The sequence below is a fragment of the Carassius gibelio genome, chromosome B20 (assembly GCF_023724105.1).
Source record: "Carassius gibelio isolate Cgi1373 ecotype wild population from Czech Republic chromosome B20, carGib1.2-hapl.c, whole genome shotgun sequence".
NCBI lineage: Eukaryota > Metazoa > Chordata > Actinopteri > Cypriniformes > Cyprinidae > Carassius > Carassius gibelio.
The window spans coordinates 25,955,578-25,973,254 of record NC_068415.1 but is presented as its reverse complement, the minus strand read 5'-3'; the positions used below and the strand labels follow the sequence as shown (position 1 = coordinate 25,973,254).

Here is a 17,677-nt window from a genome sequence, read left to right as displayed (position 1 = left end):
GCAGTCTACGCAGAGTTCCCTAAAATCTCTTCTTTGGTGTTTCTCAGAAGAAAGCCACGCAGGCTTGGAATGTCACAGTTGTGGGTTAGGTTTAGGTCAAACAATATCTGCTCTTTCATTTCTGCATCAACTTTACCTTTAGTGACTGTATTCATGCCTCTTGGCCGCAAAGCCTTGGAAGCGTTGAGTTCCTTCTCAACAGAAACCCACCTGAACGATTTTGACCGTGATAACCTCTACACTATTGAAGCCTGCAGCCAAAGAGGTGTCAGATCTTTTCATCGCAAGCATCGTGGAGCGCGAATCAAATTACAGATTCCGTTGCGCTCTTCAGTCTGCAAATACCTTCTATTTTTAGCAGCAAACCTAGCAATTCTCCAGTTATCTGCGGGACAATCTGCGTAAGTCCCACACACAAGAGGACAGAGTTCATTCGGCCTGGCAGTATATGCAGAGTTTCCTGAAACGCTACCCTTAACTTACCTCGGAATTAAACACTTGCAGTGTGATATCAAGCTGAAATCTGCCTTCCTGTGCTAGTCTCAAACTAACAAACCCAAAGTTTCAAGAGCACAGGAGAAACTCGAAAATGTCTCTTGGTGATTTTTGTTTGTCAAATTGTTGAGTTTCTCCAATCTTACTTGAAACTCACCACAGGGGTAGCACGTGTCCAGACTAGCATGGGAAAGCAAGTTTTAGCTTGATATCTCTTCAGAAAGCTGAGATGTGGACTTGCCACGTACAATCTACCCTATTGTAAAAAAACAGGCTGTTTGTGGTCAGTCGAATTCCGAGGGTTTAACACGTCTGGGTGCTTCGGGAGTAAGTGAGGAGCCACCTGAACAGGTTTATTGGCAGATTCGTTGACCATTGTGTTGAATTTCAAGAAGGTTAGCCATGTGTTAGAAACTGCTACGGCTTGCATCATTTTATCAGGAAATCTCTACACCTGTGTAGAGAAGGGCCTTCGTGATGCAGAGCTGCTGCTCAACAGAGGGCCACTCAGACAAATCTCTTTTTTCGTGTTCCTCAGAAGAAAGCCACGCAGGCTTGGAATGTCACAGTTGTGGGTTAGGTTACAGTCTGCAAATACCTTCTATTTTTAGCAGCAAACCAAGCAATTCTCCAGTTATCTGCGGGAATCCTCTGTGGCCATTTCTTTTTTGCTTTTTTCCCTCTTTCATTTAATATATGTATATTTATATGCTGTACGAAACATTGGATCTTTGAGTGCACCGGCCATCTGTTCATCGAAACTACCAGGTCAAAAGTACAGAGCACTGTCTGCGTGGCTATTACTGCTTCCTAGTGTGGCTTAATAATTATCTCTACACCTGTGTAGAGAAGGACCTTCGTGATGCAGAGCTGCTGCTCAACAGAGGGCCACTCAGACAAATCTATTTTTTCGTGTTCCTCAGAAGAAAGCCACGCAGGCTTGGAATGTCACGGTTGTGGGATAGGTTAAGGTCAAACAATGACTGCTCTTTCATTTCTGCATCAACTATACCTTTAGTGACTGTACTCAAGCCTCTTGGCCGCAAAGCCTTGGAAGCGTTGAGTTCCTCCTCAACAGAAACCCACCTAAACAATTGTGAAAAGAGATGCAGTGTTCCCGCCCAGTTTCGAACTGGGGACCTTTCGCGTGTGAGGCGAACGTGATAACCACTACACTACGGAAACCCACTGCCTAAAGATGTCTGAAATCGTTCTGGGCAGGCTCGGCAATATGCGCATAAACGTTAAACCTTCTGAAGCCAACTGTCGGCTCAAAGGTGTTTATACATTTCTTCAAAAGAGGACAGCTGTTTCTGCTCGGTTTTGAACCGAGGACATTTCGCGTGTTAGGCGAACTTGATGACCACTACACTACAGAAACTCCACAGGCTAACAATAGTGCTTTTTGGGAAAATATTTACACTGTGATGTGCCCGAAAGCAAATAGACAATCTGCGTAAGTCCCACACACAAGAGGGGTTGTGGGTTAGGTTTAGGTCAAACAATATCTGCTCTTTCATTTCTGCATCAACTTTACCTTTAGTGACTGTATTCATGCCTCTTGGCCGCAAAGCCTTGGAAGCGTTGAGTTCCTCCTCAACAGAAACCCACCTGAACGATTTTGACCGTGATAACCTCTACACTATTGAAGCCTGCAGCCAAAGAGGTGTCAGATCTTTTCATCGCAAGCATCGTGGAGCGCGAATCAAATTACAGACTCCGTTGCGCTCTTCAGTCTGCAAATACCTTCTATTTTTAGCAGCAAACCAAGCAATTCTCCAGTTATCTGCGGGAATCCTCTGTGGCCATTTCTTTTTTGCTTTTTTCCCTCTTTCATTTAATATATGTATATTTATATGCTGTACGAAATATTGGATCTTTGAGTGCACCGGCCATCTGTTCATCGAAACTACCAGGTCAAAAGTACAGAGCACTGTCTGCGTGGCTATTACTGCTGCCTAGTGTGGCTTAATAATTATCTCTACACCTGTGTAGAGAAGGGCCTTCGTGATGCAGAGCTGCTGCTCAACAGAGGGCCACTCAGACAAATCTCTTTTTTCGTGTTCCTCAGAAGAAAGCCACGCAGGCTTGGAATGTCACGGTTGTGGGATAGGTTAAGGTCAAACAATGACTGCTCTTTCATTTCTGCATCAACTATACCTTTAGAGACTGTACTCATGCCTCTTGGCCGCAAAGCCTTGGAAGCGTTGAGTTCCTCCTCAACAGAAACCCACCTAAACAATTGTGAAAAGAGATGCAGTGTTCCCGCCCAGTTTCGAACTGGGGACCTTTCGCGTGTGAGGCGAACGTGATAACCACTACACTACGGAAACCCACTACCTAAAGAAGTCTGAAATCGTTCTGAGCAGGATCGGCAATATGCGCATAAACGTTAAACATTCTGAAGCCAACTGTCAGCTCAAAGGTGTTTATACATTTCTTCAAAAGAGGACAGCTGTTTCTGCTCGGTTTTGAACCGAGGACCTTTCGCGTGTTAGGCGAACGTGATGACCACTACACTACAGAAACTCCACAGGCTAACAATAGTGCTTTTTGGGAAAATATTTATACTGTGATGTGCCCGAAAGCAAATAGACAATCTGCGTAAGTCCCACACACAAGAGGACAGAGTTCATTCGGCCTGGCAGTATATGCGGAGTTTCCTGAAACGCTACCCTTAACTTACCTCGGAATTAAACACTTGCAGTGTGATATCAAGCTGAAACCTGCCTTCCTGTGCTAGTCTCAAACTAACAAACCTAAAGTTTCAAGAGCACAGGAGAAACTCGAAAATGTCTCTTGGTGATTTTTGTTGGTCATATTGTTGAGTTTCTCCAATCTTACTTGAAACTCACCACAGGGGTAGCACGTGTCCAGACTAGCATGGGAAAGCAAGTTTTAGCTTGATATCTCTTCAGAAAGCTGAGATTTGGACTTGCCACGTACAATCTACCCTATTGTAAAAAAACAGGCTGTTTGTGGTCAGTCGAATTCCGAGGGTTTAACACGTCTGGGTGCTTCGGGAGTAAGTGAGGAGCCACCTGAACAGGTTTATTGGCAGATTCGTTGACCATTGTGTTGAATTTCAAGAAGGTTAGCCATGTGTTAGAAACTGCTACGGCTTGCATCATTTTATCAGGAAATCTCTACACCTGTGTAGAGAAGGGCCTTTGTGATGCAGAGCTGCTGCTCAACAGAGGGCCACTCAGACAAATCTCTTTTTTCGTGTTCCTCAGAAGAAAGCCAAGCAGGCTTGGAATGTCACGGTTGTGGGATAGTTAGTGGTCACATAGGCGGTGAGAGGGACAGATGGGCTGTTTGTGGTGACACAGGTGATTATTGGGACAGAGAGGGCCGGCGCGCAGGGGTCTAAGGACGGCCTGCCACGTACCCCCATTTGGGCGCCCCTTGAGGCCCTGCCCTTACTTGATGGCCTAGGCGGAAAAAGACCCTTACACAAGAGGACAGATTTCATTCGGCGTGGCAGTCTACGCAGAGTTCCCTAAAATCTCTTCTTTGGTGTTTCTCAGAAGAAAGCCACGCAGGCTTGGAATGTCAAAGTTGTGGGTTAGGTTTAGGTCAAACAATATCTGCTCTTTCATTTCTGCATCAACTTTACCTTTAGTGACTGTATTCATGCCTCTTGGCCGCAAAGCCTTGGAAGCGTTGAGTTCCTCCTCAACAGAAACCCACCTGAACGATTTTGACCGTGATAACCTCTACACTATTGAAGCCTGCAGCCAAAGAGGTGTCAGATCTTTTCATCGCAAGCATCGTGGAGCGCGAATCAAATTACAGACTCCGTTGCGCTCTTCAGTCTGCAAATACCTTCTATTTTTAGCAGCAAACCAAGCAATTCTCCAGTTATCTGCGGGAATCCTCTGTGGCCATTTCTTTTTTGCTTTTTTCCCTCTTTCATTTAATATATGTATATTTATATGCTGTACGAAATATTGGATCTTTGAGTGCACCGGCCATCTGTTCATCGAAACTACCAGGTCAAAAGTACAGAGCACTGTCTGCGTGGCTATTACTGCTGCCTAGTGTGGCTTAATAATTATCTCTACACCTGTGTAGAGAAGGGCCTTCGTGATGCAGAGCTGCTGCTCAACAGAGGGCCACTCAGACAAATCTCTTTTTTCGTGTTCCTCAGAAGAAAGCCACGCAGGCTTGGAATGTCACGGTTGTGGGATAGGTTAAGGTCAAACAATGACTGCTCTTTCATTTCTGCATCAACTATACCTTTAGAGACTGTACTCATGCCTCTTGGCCGCAAAGCCTTGGAAGCGTTGAGTTCCTCCTCAACAGAAACCCACCTAAACAATTGTGAAAAGAGATGCAGTGTTCCCGCCCAGTTTCGAACTGGGGACCTTTCGCGTGTGAGGCGAGCGTGATAACCACTACACTACGGAAACCCACTACCTAAAGAAGTCTGAAATCGTTCTGAGCAGGATCGGCAATATGCGCATAAACGTTAAACATTCTGAAGCCAACTGTCAGCTCAAAGGTGTTTATACATTTCTTCAAAAGAGGACAGCTGTTTCTGCTCGGTTTTGAACCGAGGACCTTTCGCGTGTTAGGCGAACGTGATGACCACTACACTACAGAAACTCCACAGGCTAACAATAGTGCTTTTTGGGAAAATATTTATACTGTGATGTGCCCGAAAGCAAATAGACAATCTGCGTAAGTCCCACACACAAGAGGACAGAGTTCATTCGGCCTGGCAGTATATGCGGAGTTTCCTGAAACGCTACCCTTAACTTACCTCGGAATTAAACACTTGCAGTGTGATATCAAGCTGAAACCTGCCTTCCTGTGCTAGTCTCAAACTAACAAACCTAAAGTTTCAAGAGCACAGGAGAAACTCGAAAATGTCTCTTGGTGATTTTTGTTGGTCATATTGTTGAGTTTCTCCAATCTTACTTGAAACTCACCACAGGGGTAGCACGTGTCCAGACTAGCATGGGAAAGCAAGTTTTAGCTTGATATCTCTTCAGAAAGCTGAGATTTGGACTTGCCACGTACAATCTACCCTATTGTAAAAAAACAGGCTGTTTGTGGTCAGTCGAATTCCGAGGGTTTAACACGTCTGGGTGCTTCGGGAGTAAGTGAGGAGCCACCTGAACAGGTTTATTGGCAGATTCGTTGACCATTGTGTTGAATTTCAAGAAGGTTAGCCATGTGTTAGAAACTGCTACGGCTTGCATCATTTTATCAGGAAATCTCTACACCTGTGTAGAGAAGGGCCTTTGTGATGCAGAGCTGCTGCTCAACAGAGGGCCACTCAGACAAATCTCTTTTTTCGTGTTCCTCAGAAGAAAGCCAAGCAGGCTTGGAATGTCACGGTTGTGGGATAGTTAGTGGTCACATAGGCGGTGAGAGGGACAGATGGGCTGTTTGTGGTGACACAGGTGATTATTGGGACAGAGAGGGCCGGCGCGCAGGGGTCTAAGGACGGCCTGCCACGTACCCCCATTTGGGCGCCCCTTGAGGCCCTGCCCTTACTTGATGGCCTAGGCGGAAAAAGACCCTTACACAAGAGGACAGATTTCATTCGGCGTGGCAGTCTACGCAGAGTTCCCTAAAATCTCTTCTTTGGTGTTTCTCAGAAGAAAGCCACGCAGGCTTGGAATGTCAAAGTTGTGGGTTAGGTTTAGGTCAAACAATATCTGCTCTTTCATTTCTGCATCAACTTTACCTTTAGTGACTGTATTCATGCCTCTTGGCCGCAAAGCCTTGGAAGCGTTGAGTTCCTCCTCAACAGAAACCCACCTGAACGATTTTGACCGTGATAACCTCTACACTATTGAAGCCTGCAGCCAAAGAGGTGTCAGATCTTTTCATCGCAAGCATCGTGGAGCGCGAATCAAATTACAGACTCCGTTGCGCTCTTCAGTCTGCAAATACCTTCTATTTTTAGCAGCAAACCAAGCAATTCTCCAGTTATCTGCGGGAATCCTCTGTGGCCATTTCTTTTTTGCTTTTTTCCCTCTTTCATTTAATATATGTATATTTATATGCTGTACGAAATATTGGATCTTTGAGTGCACCGGCCATCTGTTCATCGAAACTACCAGGTCAAAAGTACAGAGCACTGTCTGCGTGGCTATTACTGCTGCCTAGTGTGGCTTAATAATTATCTCTACACCTGTGTAGAGAAGGGCCTTCGTGATGCAGAGCTGCTGCTCAACAGAGGGCCACTCAGACAAATCTCTTTTTTCGTGTTCCTCAGAAGAAAGCCACGCAGGCTTGGAATTTCACGGTTGTGGGATAGGTTAAGGTCAAAAAATGACTGCTCTTTCATTTGTGCATCAACTATACATTTAGAGACTGTACTCATGCCTCTTGGCCGCAAAGCCTTGGAAGCGTTGAGTTCCTCCTCAACAGAAACCCACCTAAACAATTGTGAAAAGAGATGCAGTGTTCCCGCCCAGTTTCGAACTGGGGACCTTTCGCGTGTGAGGCGAACGTGATAACCACTACACTACGGAAACCCACTACCTAAAGAAGTCTGAAATCGTTCTGAGCAGGCTCGGCAATATGCGCATAAACGTTAAACCTTCTGAAGCCAACTGTCGGCTCAAAGGTGTTTATACATTTCTTCAAAAGAGGACAGCTGTTTCTGCTCGGTTTTGAACCGAGGACCTTTCGCGTGTTAGGCGAACATGATGACCACTACACTACAGAAACTCCACAGGCTAACAATAGTGCTTTTTGGGAAAATATTTATACTGTGATGTGCCCGAAAGCAAATAGACAATCTGCGTAAGTCCCACACACAAGAGGACAGAGTTCATTCGGCCTGGCAGTATATGCGGAATTTCCTGAAAGGCTACCCTTAACTTACCTCGGAATTAAACACTTGCAGTGTGATATCAAGCTGAAACCTGCCTTCCTGTGCTAGTCTCAAACTAACAAACCCAAAGTTTCAAGAGCACAGGAGAAACTCGAAAATGTCTCTTGGTGATTTTTGTTGGTCATATTGTTGAGTTTCTCCAATCTTACTTGAAACTCACCACAGGGGTAGCACGTGTCCAGACTAGCATGGGAAAGCAAGTTTTAGCTTGATATCTCTTCAGAAAGCTGAGATTTGGACTTGCCACGTACAATCTACCCTATTGTAAAAAAACAGGCTGTTTGTAGTCAGTCGAATTCCGAGGGTTTAACACGTCTGGGTGCTTCGGGAGTAAGTGAGGAGCCACCTGAACAGGTTTATTGGCAGATTCGTTGACCATTGTGTTGAATTTCAAGAAGGTTAGCCATGTGTTAGAAACTGCTACGGCTTGCATCATTTTATCAGGAAATCTCTACACCTGTGTAGAGAAGGGCCTTCGTGATGCAGAGCTGCTGCTCAACAGAGGGCCACTCAGACAAATCTCTTTTTTCGTGTTCCTCAGAAGAAAGCCAAGCAGGCTTGGAATGTCACGGTTGTGGGATAGTTAGTGGTCACATAGGCGGTGAGAGGGACAGATGGGCTGTTTGTGGTGACACAGGTGATTATTGGGACAGAGAGGGCCGGCGCGCAGGGGTCTAAGGACGGCCTGCCACGTACCCCCTTTTAGGCGCCCCTTGAGGCCCTGCCCTTACTTGATGGCCTAGGCGGAAAAAGACCTTTACACAAGAGGACAGATTTCATTCGGCGTGGCAGTCTACGCAGAGTTCCCTAAAATCTCTTCTTTGGTGTTTCTCAGAAGAAAGCCACGCAGGCTTGGAATGTCAAAGTTGTGGGTTAGGTTTAGGTCAAACAATATCTGCTCTTTCATTTCTGCATCAACTTTACCTTTAGTGACTGTATTCATGCCTCTTGGCCGCAAAGCCTTGGAAGCGTTGAGTTCCTCCTCAACAGAAACCCACCTGAACGATTTTGACCGTGATAACCTCTACACTATTGAAGCCTGCAGCCAAAGAGGTGTCAGATCTTTTCATCGCAAGCATCGTGGAGCGCGAATCAAATTACAGACTCCGTTGCGCTCTTCAGTCTGCAAATACCTTCTATTTTTAGCAGCAAACCAAGCAATTCTCCAGTTATCTGCGGGAATCCTCTGTGGCCATTTCTTTTTTGCTTTTTTCCCTCTTTCATTTAATATATGTATATTTATATGCTGTACGAAATATTGGATCTTTGAGTGCACCGGCCATCTGTTCATCGAAACTACCAGGTCAAAAGTACAGAGCACTGTCTGCGTGGCTATTACTGCTGCCTAGTGTGGCTTAATAATTATCTCTACACCTGTGTAGAGAAGGGCCTTCGTGATGCAGAGCTGCTGCTCAACAGAGGGCCACTCAGACAAATCTCTTTTTTCGTGTTCCTCAGAAGAAAGCCACGCAGGCTTGGAATGTCACGGTTGTGGGATAGGTTTAGGCGGTGAGAGGGACAGATGGGCTGTTTGTGGTGACACAGGTGATCATTGGGACAGACAGGCCCGGCGCGCAGGGGTCTGAGGAGGGCCTGCCATGTACCCCCTTTTAGGCGCCCCTTGAGGCCCTGCCCTTAGTTGATGGCCTAGCCGGAAAAAGACCCTTACACAAGAGGACAGAGTTCAATCAAATTACAGATTGCGTTGCGCTCTTCAGTCTGCAAATACCTTCTATTTTTAGCAGCAAACCAAGCAATTCTCCAGTTATCTGCGGGAATCCTCTGTGGCCATTTCTTTTTTGCTTTTTTCCCTCTTTCATTTAATATATGTATATTTATATGCTGTACGAAATATTGGGTCTTTTATTGCACCGACCATCTGTTCATCGAAACTACCAGGTCAAAAGTACAGAGCACTGTCTGCGTGGCTATTACTGCTGCCTAGTGTGGCTTAATAATTATATCTACACCTGTGTAGAGAAGGGCCTTCGTGATGCAGAGCTGCTGCTCAACAGAGGGCCACTCAGACAAATCTCTTTTTTCGTGTTCCTCAGAAGAAAGCCACGCAGGCTTGGAATGTCACAGTTGTGGGTTAGGTTTAGGTCAAACAATATCTGCTCTTTCATTTCTGCATCAACTTTACCTTTAGTGACTGTATTCATGCCTCTTGGCCACAAAGCCTTGGAAGCGTTGAGTTCCTCCTCAACAGAAACCCACCTGAACGATTTTGACCGTGATAACCTCTACACTATTGAAGCCTGCAGCCAAAGAGGTGTCAGATCTTTTCATCGCAAGCATCGTGGAGCGCGAATCAAATTACAGACTCCGTTGCGCTCTTCAGTCTGCAAATACCTTCTATTTTTAGCAGCAAACCAAGCAATTCTCCAGTTATCTGCGGGAATCCTCTGTGGCCATTTCTTTTTTGCTTTTTTCCCTGTTTCATTTAATATATGTATATTTATATGCTGTACGAAATATTGGATCTTTGAGTGCACCGGCCATCTGTTCATCGAAACTACCAGGTCAAAAGTACAGAGCACTGTCTGCGTGGCTATTACTGCTGCCTAGTGTGGCTTAATAATTATCTCTACACCTGTTTAGAGAAGGGCCTTCGTGAAGCAGAGCTGCTGCTCAACAGAGGGCCACTCAGACAAATCTCTTTTTTCGTGTTCCTCAGAAGAAAGCCACGCAGGCTTGGAATGTCACGGTTGTGGGATAGGTTAAGGTCAAACAATGACTGCTCTTTCATTTCTGCATCAACTATACCTTTAGTGACTGTACTCATGCCTCTTGGCCGCAAAGCCTTGGAAGCGTTGAGTTCCTCCTCAACAGAAACCCACCTAAACAATTGTGAAAAGAGATGCAGTGTTCCCGCCCAGTTTCGAACTGGGGACCTTTCGCGTGTGAGGCGAACGTGATAACCACTACACTACGGAAACCTACTACCTAAAGAAGTCTGAAATCGTTCTGAGCAGGCTCGGCAATATGCGCATAAACGTTAAACCTTCTGAAGCCAACTGTCGGCTCAAAGGTGTTTATACATTTCTTCAAAAGAGGACAGCTGTTTCTGCTCGGTTTCGAACCGAGGACCTTTCGCGTGTTAGGCGAACGTGATGACCACTACACTACAGAAACTCCACAGGCTAACGATAGTGCTTTTTGGGAAAATATTTATACTGTGATGTGCCCGAAAGCAAATAGACAATCTGCGTAAGTCCCACACACAAGAGGACAGAGTTCATTCGGCCTGGCAGTATATGCGGAGTTTCCTGAAACGCTACCCTTAACTTACCTCGGAATTAAACACTTGCAGCGTGATATCAAGCTGAAACCTGCCTTCCTGTGCTAGTCTCAAACTAACAAACCCAAAGTTTCAAGAGCACAGGAGAAACTCGAAAATGTCTCTTGGTGATTTTTGTTGGTTAAATTGTAGAGTTTCTCCATTCTTCTTGAAACTCACCACAGGGGTAGCACGTATCCAGACTAGCATGGGAAAGCAAGTTTTAGCTTGATATCTCTTCAGAAAGCTGAGATGTGGACTTGCCACGTACAATCTACCCTATTGTAAAAAAACAGGCTGTTTGTGGTCAGTCGAATTCCGAGGGTTTAACACGTCTGGGTGCTTCGGGAGTAAGTGAGGAGCCACCTGAACAGGTTTATTGGCAGATTCGTTGACCATTGTGTTGAATTTCAAGAAGGTTAGCCATGTGTTAGAAACTGCTACGGCTTGCATCATTTTATCTGGAAATCTCTACACCTGTGTAGAGAAGGGCCTTCGTGATGCAGAGCTGCTGCTCAACAGAGGGCCACTCAGACAAAACTCCTTTTTCGTGTTCCTCAGAAGAAAGCCACGCAGGCTTGGAATGTCACGGTTGTGGGATAGTTAGTGGTCACATAGGCGGTGAGAGGGACAGATGGGCTGTTTGTGGTGACACAGGTGATTATTGGGACAGAGAGGGCCGGCGCGCAGGGGTCTAAGGACGGCCTGCCACGTACCCCCTTTTAGGCGCCCCTTGAGGCCCTGCCCTTACTTGATGGCCTAGGCGGAAAAAGACCCTTACACAAGAGGACAGATTTCATTCGGCGTGGCAGTCTACGCAGAGTTCCCTAAAATCTCTTCTTTGGTGTTTCTCAGAAGAAAGCCACGCAGGCTTGGAATGTCACAGTTGTGGGTTAGGTTTAGGTCAAACAATATCTGCTCTTTCATTTCTGCATCAACTTTACCTTTAGTGACTGTATTCATGCCTCTTGGCCGCAAAGCCTTGGAAGCGTTGAGTTCCTCCTCAACAGAAACCCACCTGAATGATTTTGACCGTGATAACCTCTACACTATTGAAGCCTGCAGCCAAAGAGGTGTCAGATCTTTTCATCGCAAGCATCGTGGAGCGCGAATCAAATTACAGATTCCGTTGCGCTCTTCAGTCTGCAAATACCTTCTATTTTTAGCAGCAAACCAAGCAATTCTCCAGTTATCTGCGGGAATCATCTGTGGCCATTTCTTTTTTGCTTTTTTCCCTCTTTCATTTAATATATGTATATTTATATGCTGTACGAAATATTGGATCTTTGAGTGCACCGGCCATCTGTTCATCGAAACTACCAGGTCAAAAGTACAGAGCACTGTCTGCGTGGCTATTACTGCTGCCTAGTGTGGCTTAATAATTATCTCTACACCTGTGTAGAGAAGGGCCTTCGTGATGCAGAGCTGCTGCTCAACAGAGGGCCACTCAGACAAATCTCTTTTTCGTGTTCCTCAGAAGAAAGCCACGCAGGCTTGGAATGTCACAGTTGTGGGTTAGGTTTAGGTCAAACAATATCTGCTCTTTCATTTCTGCATCAACTTTACCTTTAGTGACTGTATTCATGCCTCTTGGCCGCAAAGCCTTGGAAGCGTTGAGTTCCTCCTCAACAGAAACCCACCTGAACGATTTTGACCGTGATAACCTCTACACTATTGAAGCCTGCAGCCAAAGAGGTGTCAGATCTTTTCATCGCAAGCATCGTGGAGCGCGAATCAAATTACAGATTCCGTTGCGCTCTTCAGTCTGCAAATCCCTTTTATTTTTAGCAGCAAACCAAGCAATTCTCCAGTTATCTGCGGGAATCCTCTGTGGCCATTTCTTTTTTGCTTTTTTCCCTCTTTCATTTAATATATGTATATTTATATGCTGTACGAAATATTGGATCTTTGAGTGCACCGGCCATCTGTTCATCGAAACTACCAGGTCAAAAGTACAGAGCACTGTCTGCGTGGCTATTACTGCTGCCTAGTGTGGCTTAATAATTATCTCTACACCTGTGTAGAGAAGGGCCTTCGTGATGCAGAGCTGCTGCTCAACAGAGGGCCACTCAGACAAATCTCTTTTTTCGTGTTCCTCAGAAGAAAGCCACGCAGGCTTGCAATGTCACGGTTGTGGGATAGGTTAAGGTCAAACAATGACTGCTCTTTCATTTCTGCATCAACTATACCTTTAGTGACTGTACTCAAGCCTCTTGGCCGCAAAGCCTTGGAAGCGTTGAGTTCCTCCTCAACAGAAACTCATCTAAACAATTGTGAAAAGAGATGCAGTGTTCCCGCCCAGTTTCGAACTGGGGACCTTTCGCGTGTGAGGCGAACGTGATAACCACTACACTACGGAAACCCACTACCTAAAGAAGTCTGAAATAGTTCTGGGCAGGCTCGGCAATATGCGCATAAACGTTAAACCTTCTGAAGCCAACTGTCGGCTCAAAGGTGTTTATACATTTCTTCAAAAGAGGACAGCTGTTTCTGCTCGGTTTTGAACCGAGGACCTTTCGCGTGTTAGGCGAACGTGATGACCACTACACTACAGAAACTCCACAGGCTAACAATAGTGCTTTTTGGGAAAATATTTATACTGTGATGTGCCCGAAAACAAATAGACAATCTGCGTAAGTCCCACACACAAGAGGACAGAGTTCATTCGGCCTGGCAGTATATGCAGAGTTTCCTGAAACGCTACCCTTAACTTACCTCGGAATTAAACACTTGCAGTGTGATATCAAGCTGAAACCTGCCTTCCTGTGCTAGTCTCAAACTAACAAACCCAAAGTTTCACGAGCACAGGAGAAACTCGAAAATGTCTCTTGGTGATTTTTGTTGGTCAAATTGTTGAGTTTCTCCAACCTTACTTGAAACTCACCACAGGGGTAGCACGTGTCCAGACTAGCATGGGAAAGCAAGTTTTAGCTTGATATCTCTTCAGAAAGCTGAGATTTGGACTTGCCACGTACAATCTACCCTATTGTAAAAAAAACAGGCTGTTTGTGGTCAGTCGAATTCCGAGGGTTTAACACGTCTGGGTGCTTCGGGAGTAAGTGAGGAGCCACCTGAACAGGTTTATTGGCAGATTCGTTGACCATTGTGTTGAATTTCAAGAAGGTTAGCCATGTGTTAGAAACTGCTACGGCTTGCATCATTTTATCAGGAAATCTCTACACCTGTGTAGAGAAGGGCCTTCGTGATGCAGAGCTGCTGCTCAACAGAGGGCCACTCAGATAAATCTCTTTTTTCGTGTTCCTCAGAAGAAAGCCAAGCAGGCTTGGAATGTCACGGTTGTGGGATAGGTTAAGGTCAAACAATGACTGCTCTTTCATTTCTACATCAACTATACCTTTAGTGACTGTACTCATGCCTCTTGGCCGCAAAGCCTTGGAAGCGTTGAGTTCCTCCTCAACAGAAACCCACCTAAACAATTGTGAAAAGAGATGCAGTGTTCCCGCCCAGTTTCGAACTGGGGACCTTTCGGGTGTGAGGGGAACGTGATAACCACTACACTACGGAAACCCACTACCTAAAGAAGTCTGAAATCGTTCTGAGCAGGCTCGGCAATATGCGCATAAACGTTAAACCTTCTGAAGCCAACTGTCGGCTCAAAGGTGTTTATACATTTCTTCAAAAGAGGACAGCTGTTTCTGCTCGGTTTCGAACCGAGGACCTTTCGCGTGTTAGGCGAACGTGATGACCACTACACTACAGAAACTCCACAGGCTAACAATAGTGCTTTTTGGGAAAATATTTATACTGTGATGTGCCCGAAAGCAAATAGACAATCTGCGTAAGTCCCACACACAAGAGGACAGAGTTCATTCGGCCTGGCAGAATATGCGGAGTTTCCTGAAAGGCTACCCTTAACTTACCTCGGAATTAAACACTTGCAGTGTGATATCAAGCTGAAACCTGCCTTCCTGTGCTAGTCTCAAACTAACAAACCCAAAGTTTCAAGAGCACAGGAGAAACTCGAAAATGTCTCTTGGTGATTTTTGTTGGTCATATTGTTGAGTTTCTCCAATCTTACTTGAAACTCACCACAGGGGTAGCACGTGTCCAGACTAGCATGGGAAAGCAAGTTTTAGCTTGATATCTCTTCAGAAAGCTGAGATTTGGACTTGCCACGTACAATCTACCCTATTGTAAAAAAACAGGCTGTTTGTGGTCAGTCGAATTCCGAGGGTTTAACACGTCTGGGTGCTTCGGGAGTAAGTGAGGAGCCACCTGAACAGGTTTATTGGCAGATTCGTTGACCATTGTGTTGAATTTCAAGAAGGTTAGCCATGTGTTAGAAACTGCTACGGCTTGCATCATTTTATCAGGAAATCTCTACACCTGTGTAGAGAAGGGCCTTCGTGATGCAGAGCTGCTGCTCAACAGAGGGCCACTCAGACAAATCTCTTTTTTCGTGTTCCTCAAGAGAAAGCCAAGCAGGCTTGGAATGTCACGGTTGTGGGATAGTTAGTGGTCACATAGGCGGTGAGAGGGACAGATGGGCTGTTTGTGGTGACACAGGTGATTATTGGGACAGAGAGGGCCGGCGCGCAGGGGTCTAAGGACGGCCTGCCACGTACCCCCTTTTAGGCGCCCCTTGAGGCCCTGCCCTTACTTGATGGCCTAGGCGGAAAAAGACCCTTATACAAGAGGACAGATTTCATTGGGCGTGGCAGTCTACGCAGAGTTCCCTAAAATCTCTTCTTTGGTGATTCTCAGAAGAAAGCCACGCAGGCTTGGAATGTCACAGTTGTGGGTTAGGTTTAGGTCAAACAATATCTGCTCTTTCATTTCTGCATCAACTTTACCTTTAGTGACTGTATTCATGCCTCTTGGCCACAAAGCCTTGGAAGCGTTGAGTTCCTCCTCAACAGAAACCCACCTGAACGATTTTGACCGTGATAACCTCTACACTATTGAAGCCTGCAGCCAAAGAGGTGTCAGATCTTTTCATCGCAAGCATCGTGGAGCGCGAATCAAATTACAGACTCCGTTGCGCTCTTCAGTCTGCAAATACCTTCTATTTTTAGCAGCAAACCAAGCAATTCTCCAGTTATCTGCGGGAATCCTCTGTGGCCATTTCTTTTTTGCTTTTTTCCCTGTTTCATTTAATATATGTATATTTATATGCTGTACGAAATATTGGATCTTTGAGTGCACCGGCCATCTGTTCATCGAAACTACCAGGTCAAAAGTACAGAGCACTGTCTGCGTGGCTATTACTGCTGCCTAGTGTGGCTTAATAATTATCTCTACACCTGTTTAGAGAAGGGCCTTCGTGAAGCAGAGCTGCTGCTCAACAGAGGGCCACTCAGACAAATCTCTTTTTTCGTGTTCCTCAGAAGAAAGCCACGCAGGCTTGGAATGTCACGGTTGTGGGATAGGTTAAGGTCAAACAATGACTGCTCTTTCATTTCTGCATCAACTATACCTTTAGTGACTGTACTCATGCCTCTTGGCCGCAAAGCCTTGGAAGCGTTGAGTTCCTCCTCAACAGAAACCCACCTAAACAATTGTGAAAAGAGATGCAGTGTTCCCGCCCAGTTTCGAACTGGGGACCTTTCGCGTGTGAGGCGAACGTGATAACCACTACACTACGGAAACCTACTACCTAAAGAAGTCTGAAATCGTTCTGAGCAGGCTCGGCAATATGCGCATAAACGTTAAACCTTCTGAAGCCAACTGTCGGCTCAAAGGTGTTTATACATTTCTTCAAAAGAGGACAGCTGTTTCTGCTCGGTTTCGAACCGAGGACCTTTCGCGTGTTAGGCGAACGTGATGACCACTACACTACAGAAACTCCACAGGCTAACGATAGTGCTTTTTGGGAAAATATTTATACTGTGATGTGCCCGAAAGCAAATAGACAATCTGCGTAAGTCCCACACACAAGAGGACAGAGTTCATTCGGCCTGGCAGTATATGCGGAGTTTCCTGAAACGCTACCCTTAACTTACCTCGGAATTAAACACTTGCAGCGTGATATCAAGCTGAAACCTGCCTTCCTGTGCTAGTCTCAAACTAACAAACCCAAAGTTTCAAGAGCACAGGAGAAACTCGAAAATGTCTCTTGGTGATTTTTGTTGGTTAAATTGTAGAGTTTCTCCATTCTTCTTGAAACTCACCACAGGGGTAGCACGTATCCAGACTAGCATGGGAAAGCAAGTTTTAGCTTGATATCTCTTCAGAAAGCTGAGATGTGGACTTGCCACGTACAATCTACCCTATTGTAAAAAAACAGGCTGTTTGTGGTCAGTCGAATTCCGAGGGTTTAACACGTCTGGGTGCTTCGGGAGTAAGTGAGGAGCCACCTGAACAGGTTTATTGGCAGATTCGTTGACCATTGTGTTGAATTTCAAGAAGGTTAGCCATGTGTTAGAAACTGCTACGGCTTGCATCATTTTATCTGGAAATCTCTACACCTGTGTAGAGAAGGGCCTTCGTGATGCAGAGCTGCTGCTCAACAGAGGGCCACTCAGACAAATCTCTTTTTTCGTGTTCCTCAGAAGAAAGCCAAGCAGGCTTGGAATGTCACGGTTGTGGGATAGTTAGTGGTCACATAGGCGGTGAGAGGGACAGATGGGCTGTTTGTGGTGACACAGGTGATTATTGGGACAGAGAGGGCCGGCGCGCAGGGGTCTAAGGACGGCCTGCCACGTACCCCCTTTTAGGCGCCCCTTGAGGCCCTGCCCTTACTTGATGGCCTAGGCGGAAAAAGACCCTTACACAAGAGGACAGATTTCATTCGGCGTGGCAGTCTACGCAGAGTTCCCTAAAATCTCTTCTTTGGTGTTTCTCAGAAGAAAGCCACGCAGGCTTGGAATGTCACAGTTGTGGGTTAGGTTTAGGTCAAACAATATCTGCTCTTTCATTTCTGCATCAACTTTACCTTTAGTGACTGTATTCATGCCTCTTGGCCGCAAAGCCTTGGAAGCGTTGAGTTCCTCCTCAACAGAAACCCACCTGAATGATTTTGACCGTGATAACCTCTACACTATTGAAGCCTGCAGCCAAAGAGGTGTCAGATCTTTTCATCG

The 17,677-nt window shown here is 45.7% G+C and overlaps 16 non-coding genes across 16 annotated transcripts; all 16 read right to left on the bottom strand.

Moving 5' to 3' along the window:
* Positions 1–1,607: 1,607 nt before the first annotated feature.
* trnav-cac (transfer RNA valine (anticodon CAC)) lies at positions 1,608–1,680 on the bottom strand. The gene has a single exon. It is a non-coding gene; the product is annotated as a tRNA-Val (tRNA).
* Positions 1,681–1,803: 123 nt separating this feature from the next.
* trnav-aac (transfer RNA valine (anticodon AAC)) lies at positions 1,804–1,876 on the bottom strand. The gene has a single exon. It is a non-coding gene; the product is annotated as a tRNA-Val (tRNA).
* An 879-nt stretch (positions 1,877–2,755) lies between these two features.
* Positions 2,756–2,828, bottom strand: trnav-cac (transfer RNA valine (anticodon CAC)). Its single transcript has one exon. It is a non-coding gene; the product is annotated as a tRNA-Val (tRNA).
* Positions 2,829–2,951: 123 nt separating this feature from the next.
* Positions 2,952–3,024, bottom strand: trnav-aac (transfer RNA valine (anticodon AAC)). Its single transcript has one exon. It is a non-coding gene; the product is annotated as a tRNA-Val (tRNA).
* Positions 3,025–4,837: 1,813 nt separating this feature from the next.
* Positions 4,838–4,910, bottom strand: trnav-cac (transfer RNA valine (anticodon CAC)). The gene has a single exon. It is a non-coding gene; the product is annotated as a tRNA-Val (tRNA).
* A 123-nt stretch (positions 4,911–5,033) lies between these two features.
* On the bottom strand, positions 5,034–5,106 carry trnav-aac (transfer RNA valine (anticodon AAC)). The gene has a single exon. It is a non-coding gene; the product is annotated as a tRNA-Val (tRNA).
* A 1,813-nt stretch (positions 5,107–6,919) lies between these two features.
* trnav-cac (transfer RNA valine (anticodon CAC)) lies at positions 6,920–6,992 on the bottom strand. Its single transcript has one exon. It is a non-coding gene; the product is annotated as a tRNA-Val (tRNA).
* Positions 6,993–7,115: 123 nt separating this feature from the next.
* Positions 7,116–7,188, bottom strand: trnav-aac (transfer RNA valine (anticodon AAC)). Its single transcript has one exon. It is a non-coding gene; the product is annotated as a tRNA-Val (tRNA).
* Positions 7,189–10,220: 3,032 nt separating this feature from the next.
* Positions 10,221–10,293, bottom strand: trnav-cac (transfer RNA valine (anticodon CAC)). The gene has a single exon. It is a non-coding gene; the product is annotated as a tRNA-Val (tRNA).
* Positions 10,294–10,416: 123 nt separating this feature from the next.
* On the bottom strand, positions 10,417–10,489 carry trnav-aac (transfer RNA valine (anticodon AAC)). The gene has a single exon. It is a non-coding gene; the product is annotated as a tRNA-Val (tRNA).
* A 2,434-nt stretch (positions 10,490–12,923) lies between these two features.
* trnav-cac (transfer RNA valine (anticodon CAC)) lies at positions 12,924–12,996 on the bottom strand. Its single transcript has one exon. It is a non-coding gene; the product is annotated as a tRNA-Val (tRNA).
* Positions 12,997–13,119: 123 nt separating this feature from the next.
* On the bottom strand, positions 13,120–13,192 carry trnav-aac (transfer RNA valine (anticodon AAC)). The gene has a single exon. It is a non-coding gene; the product is annotated as a tRNA-Val (tRNA).
* An 897-nt stretch (positions 13,193–14,089) lies between these two features.
* Positions 14,090–14,162, bottom strand: trnav-cac (transfer RNA valine (anticodon CAC)). Its single transcript has one exon. It is a non-coding gene; the product is annotated as a tRNA-Val (tRNA).
* A 123-nt stretch (positions 14,163–14,285) lies between these two features.
* On the bottom strand, positions 14,286–14,358 carry trnav-aac (transfer RNA valine (anticodon AAC)). The gene has a single exon. It is a non-coding gene; the product is annotated as a tRNA-Val (tRNA).
* Positions 14,359–16,171: 1,813 nt separating this feature from the next.
* On the bottom strand, positions 16,172–16,244 carry trnav-cac (transfer RNA valine (anticodon CAC)). Its single transcript has one exon. It is a non-coding gene; the product is annotated as a tRNA-Val (tRNA).
* A 123-nt stretch (positions 16,245–16,367) lies between these two features.
* Positions 16,368–16,440, bottom strand: trnav-aac (transfer RNA valine (anticodon AAC)). Its single transcript has one exon. It is a non-coding gene; the product is annotated as a tRNA-Val (tRNA).
* Between the last annotated feature and the right edge of the window lie 1,237 nt (positions 16,441–17,677).